The sequence below is a fragment of the Centrocercus urophasianus genome, unplaced genomic scaffold (genome assembly GCF_019232065.1).
Source record: "Centrocercus urophasianus isolate 14NV4802_14NV808 unplaced genomic scaffold, USGS_Curo_1.0 seq_10, whole genome shotgun sequence".
NCBI lineage: Eukaryota > Metazoa > Chordata > Aves > Galliformes > Phasianidae > Centrocercus > Centrocercus urophasianus.
Window position 1 is genome coordinate 52,705,718 of NW_024884142.1, and position 6,000 is coordinate 52,711,717.

Sequence of the window (6,000 nt, forward strand, 5' to 3'; positions counted from 1 at the left end):
AGATGGAACAGGTAAATAAAGGTAAAAACCTAGGATGGAACCAATCCATTTAAAATAGCAAAATTCCCATATCACTTCCCCTCTGTAAAATTTCATTTCTGAAATGTGACAGCCATCCTAATCAAATAAGAAAGTTTTCATAAACAAAACAATGTGGGGATGTTCATATTTAAAGCGATTTTTGAAGGCATTAAGAACAGAGGTTCTAAAAGAGGAAGACAATTTGCAAAGGAAAACATAGAAAGAATGGAGTAAAATAATCTTCACTCCAAAGCCACAGTTAACTGTAAAGACTGTTAACTGTAACTTCTTGCTGAAATGATGCTGATATGTGGAAAAATCAGACCAGAATGAAACTCTGAATCACTTGGTCTATAGGACCAGATGACGCTCATAACATCTGATACCAGAGTTCCTTCTCTCTCACTACTGTAATTGTATTTTTAAATGACGACCTCTGGTAATGAGTCTCTGATGACTCAATGCCCAGGTACTTAAAATAGCTTTGAAAAACTGAGTCAGAGGAATCATTACCAGAGCATAACATCATACAGAACCTCAGCACTCTGCCAGATTGCCAGCCCAAGATCTGGCTCTCATACGAGAAGCCTTGCACTAACAGTTGCTGGAATGTAAAGTAACTCACTTGTCACTGAACTTTTAAAAGATCTCAAGGTTAAAGACAGAAAAATGGAAAAATCTGTACCTTCACAAAAAATGATGGTATTATTTCTTTTGTTGCTGAGCTCATCCTAACATCTCATCGTAACAATAAGCCATATATTTGAGGTAAATAATCATTACCTCAAAACATTTTCACCTTCTCTTGTACTATTGTTACCACTTTTTAAAAGTCCCAAGAAGTATTTTCACATCTACTTAATTATAGTTTAACAAAACAGGGACCTCTTGGAAAGAGTCCAGTGGAGGGTCACAAAGATGGTGAAGGGCCTGGAGCATCTCCCCTATGAGGAAAGGCTGAGTGAACTGGGTCTATTTAGCCTTGAGAAAAGAAGACTGAGAGGTGATCTGATCCAGGTTTAGAAATATCTGAGGGGTGGGGACCATAGTGGTGAGGCCAGACTGTTTTCAGTGGTACGTGGAGACAGGACAAGGGGAAATGGACATAAACTGCAGCATAGGAAGTTTCGCATGAATGTGTGTAAGAACTTCTTTACAGTGAGGTGACGGAGCACTGGAACAGGCTGCCCAGGGAGGTGGTGGAGTCTCCTTCTCTGGAGATGTTCAAGACCTGCCTGGATGCCTACCTGTGTGACCTGCTGTAGGGAACCTGCTTTGGCACCTCTCGATCACCTCTCAATGATCTCTAGAGGTCCCTTCCAACCCCTACAATTCTGTGAAAACCTCTTCATGAGACTAAGACCATTAAACCAAAATGACCACTTAACCTAATGAGTTTTGTTCCATCACGTCCTAAGTTTGCAAATGAAATCGTCATCAATCAAATCTCGCTTTGCTGAATTTCAGCAGTGGAACATGCCAGCCATGTTACAAACCGATTCACATAGTATAAGTTCATCCCAACTAACCGATAATATTAAGATTGATTAATTGAATATTTTCCAAAGATATAATTTCCCAGAACAGGCTCTGTACTGTCAAAGTCAGGACAATACAGAAGGCAGACTCGCACAATGCAAAGTTTGGAGCACTTGGCACAGAGGGATATTTCCCTTCCCAGCTGCAAATCAGAACAAAGAATTGTTTCTGTCTGATTCATTATGTAAACATACAAACAGCTTCACAACGATAGGAACAAAAATGTGAGACTTCTGTTGGTGAGCCTTACACGAGTAGGAGAACAGAAAAAAAAAAAGATAATCTAAGTCCAAAGTATTGTATTTTTTCATATCCGGTATTTTCAGACATACAACAATCTTCCCTCAGCACAAGTAGGAGAATCATGCTAAATTCAAGTATATCTAGCTAATGACATTCAAAAAAAACTATTCCAAAGTCTCAAATAGTAAAAATTTCTGTATTTTTAGTTACATCTGTTTTCTTTCAAGAACAAAATATCCAGCCTAAGATCTTTCACATCAGTGGACTTCTTCCCCTGAAAAAGGGCCCAGACCTATTGACAGAATCATAAACAAATAAAGACAAGTTCCTGACTGAAGTAGACACACCAGTGAAGAATCAAGAACATCATGAAGAAATAACAGGTGTCCCTAATTTTACAAGTAAAAATGGTGGATTTTTGGAGTCAAACCTAGTGAAGATTACCAATACCTGCCTGGCTCACTTGTGAAAGTAACTTCACCAACTTCAACAGCACTTCTCCTATAAATCAAGTTGACCAGCTCCAAATTCCATCTCCACCTTAAACATTAAACCCCTCATTGTGCACTGTTCAGCAGTGCAGGGTCCATCCACACACGCCTACCAAATTCCCTCAATATCATCCTGAAATCCTGGCTTCACAAAGGGCAGAGCACTAGCTTTTGCAAGCAACAGACTTGCCTACCTTTTTAAACAAACACCTCTAAAAATAGATAACGGTAGGGAGCACATTATTAAAAGTCAGCATATCACTTCCTGACATTCGTGGCTCTCCCTATTCAATGAACCTCCAAAACAAAGGAAAGGGTATGAGTAAAGCTGGGACTTTGAGAACCGCAGCAGGGAAAGAGGAAAGGCCAAAGAAGCCAAGACAGAAAGCACAGAAGCATTAAGAATGAGAGAACCTGACTGGCAACTTTTTTAAAGCATCTATCAGACACATACATTTATGATATTTCATTTTACTTGTAGCTGGGTTTTGGAATTTTTTTAAGCTTCATTACACACTTTCAAGCTCAAGCTCATTCTGCCTTTTTTTTTTTTTTTTTTTTTTTTTGTACAGTCAAGAATTAGGAATTAGTAAATTCAACTCCATTAATGAAGGAAGTATCCAGGCTAACATATCCAGTGTATCAGTTCTTAAACACAGATGTGCCTATCTCTTATGTGTGGTTTAGTTAAGTTACTGTGAAATTTGGGAAGCTGGGATTCCCTCATCAACCCAATTTTATTTATTTCTTTTAAAACTTGCCTCAGCTTTTAGAGCACTCGGCCTTGTGCAAGCCCTTAGGAAGCCAGAAAGGCGGCTGCCAAGTTACAGTTAAGGATCCAGCTTACCTAAGAACTGCCACCAGAACTCTCACATCCACTGTGTTTTGCTCTCCAGTTATATTCCCAGCCTTCACTGTGAATGTCTCCCCCTCTGTGCTTGCACCAAACCTTTTGCATCTGCTCTTAGCAAACTTTTACTTACTTCATTAGACGGAACTGGACAAAACTTTTCCACTGCTCTCTCTCAGTTAATCTTTGGCTATTTTAGCAAGTTATAGTCAGTCAAGGACAGGTCTGACAAGCATTAGTGTCGAGAGTCAACACAAGGAGGGAGCAGCAGCGATTGTGAGGCCAGCTCCTATCACTAGATTGAATCCCCGCAGCCCTCAAAGGACGTTGGGCCTGCAGTATCCCTGTCCTGCTGACAGTTAACTAATACATCAGGAGAGCATCAATAGAGGCTTTTTTTTCTTTTCTTTTTTTGCATGAAAATAGTAGTTATTTCCCCAGAAGGTTTTATATTTCAGTAAGAAATCTCATGAGCTTAAATGGTGCAGGGAAGAGCTAGGAGATGATGAGATTAAACCACATCTTCAGAGCACTCTGGGAACTTAAACGGCACGGTTTATCACTGAGGAAGGCAAGAAGACTGGCCAGAGTTCACAAACAAATTACAGAAGAAATGCCATTTTCTCTTCATAAAGTATGTTCTAGTTTAAACAGGAGTTAGTTCAGGAAGCACTAACAGCCCTCTCTGCGCAGGCTGCGCCTGACTGCCAGCCATCCCCCAGCTATCCAGGTTGTCACGCCTTGGATGTTTCTGAAGTTCACACTACAGCTGACCAGTTACAGTTCAATTCTGTCAACATTTTCTGGTATAATTCCAATATGCTCCAGAAAGAAAACAAGTGGAAGGTGACAAACATATCTGCAACTTCAAAAGGAAAACAATTTCCAAGCGAAATGGTAACTTGTTAGTTGGCCGAGTTCCTAAAGGCTGTTTACTGAGCCTGTCACTCCCTTACACTGTAAAAAAAGGTATCCTTTATTACAGCTGACATTTGAACAAGTTCAGCAAATTAATATCCAGAGTAGGATAATTAGCTGAAAGGGACCTAACTCATGGGTGAAGCTTAAAGAAAATAAAGCAAGCTTCTCTTCAGTAATGCTCTGTTAACAGCTAATCCAGATAATACTATTAAAAAGAAAAATGTCAAGATTTCGCTATCACTTCCCAATTTTAACAAGCAAGCAAATTACTGTTTCTTGCAAAGTGTGAAAAATGAATGAAAAAAATCTTGTACTATCTGATTTCAATACAGTTCTGGCTAGTATATGAGAAGTGACATGTCCTTTGTTCTAAGACCATAATGACTGCAACAATTTATTTCACAAAAAGTGAAGTGAAAGCTTCCATACATATGCATAAAACAGCGTTATGAGATCTCACAAGGATAGATGCTGCACCCAAAGTGAGGTAAAAAAACCAAACAAACAAAAAACATAAACCATTTGAGTGCAGTGTCTGCTTGGCACACCATGTATTATGCTTTACATCTACACCTGTAATTTTATTTTTATTGCTACCTGCAGTAGTTACGTGTGTAGTTGTGTGAGTACTTACACATGATTCAGTCACACAGCCCTCAAATCAGTGGAAACCACCAATAATAAGACTAAGTCCATTAACAATATTCTAAAAACCAGTACAGGCCATGAATTTCACTATATTAATACTTCCTCAACTACATTAATGATGTTGAAAACTACACCACTTCTTAGGTGCATCTAAAAAGGTTTACTGAAACATGAGTGAGTAACCCTCTGCTCAGACAGCTGGAGACTGTTACTTAGCCATCAAATCCTACCCACTGAAGATGCGGGAATTCTCTGATACTGAGAAACACCACACAAGCAGCGTGCTGTATGACAGGTGCCTTGGTAAAACAAAGCATTTGCATGGCTGGGCAAGTTTTGGAATTGGATCAGTCTGAAAGTATTACTTCAAATACCAAAAAGCCACTTGCAATATTTAGACAGCTTGGAGATGACACCCCCCCAGACGAGCAGAGACAAAACAGCACTGCCACTTTCATCAACCAGTATAGTAAATAAATACTGTTAATTTAGAAAGAGACCGGTTTCGGATAGGATGGGCTAATTTTGACTGTTGCGTTAATAACAGATACTGTTGAAGAACAACGCAAAACAATTTCACTTCCTTCTTTTTTTTTTCCCCCCCCTCTCAATCAGATCCCGCTACTCCTAGAGCAAGACACACGCCACAGCCCTGGAGAGCTGCCCCGGCCCTCACGGCCTCCCCGGCACGCAGCTCCCTGTGCGGAGCAGTCCTCAGCCCTCAGCCCCCCGCCCCTTAGCCCGGCCGCTGCCGCACGCCAGCCGTGCCCGTCGCAGCCCTCGGAGCCCCCGCATCCACTCAGCGGGCAGGCGGCGGGGCTCGGGGCGGGCAGCCGGGACGCAGGGCCCAGCAGCGCTCAGGCCTTCCCTCCGCACAGCCCGGCAGCCGCAGGGCAGGGGCACGGGACGGCACCAGCCCGGCCTCGAGCCGCTTTCCGTGCCCGCAGCCACGCCGGGCGAGGCGAGAGGCGGAAATCCAGCAGAAAACAACTTCGGAGCCGGCGCTGCCCCTCCGAGCCCTGCGCGCGGCCGGGCGGCGGCGAGGCCCGAGCGCGGCGCGACAAGACGGTAGCCCCCTCCTCCCCTCCCGGCGGCGAGGGGCAGGCCCGGGGAGGGGACTCGCTCCGCAGACCCCGAAACTCAGCCCTCCTTCTCTCCCTCGGTGCCCGAGCGGAGCTACGGCCGCCGACCCCTCCGCGGGGCCCGCTCGGCGCAGGGGGCGCCCCGGAGCCGCCCCGCCGCCCCCCGTGCTGTGCCGTGCCGGGGGCCTCTCACCTTGGTGGCCAT

At 43.6% G+C, this 6,000-nt stretch overlaps 1 protein-coding gene across 1 annotated transcript in view; it reads right to left on the reverse strand.

The window, feature by feature from the left end:
• Positions 1-6,000, reverse strand: part of SNX9 (sorting nexin 9) — a 61,481-nt gene that overhangs the window by 54,668 nt on the left and 813 nt on the right. The window lies entirely within an intron of this gene.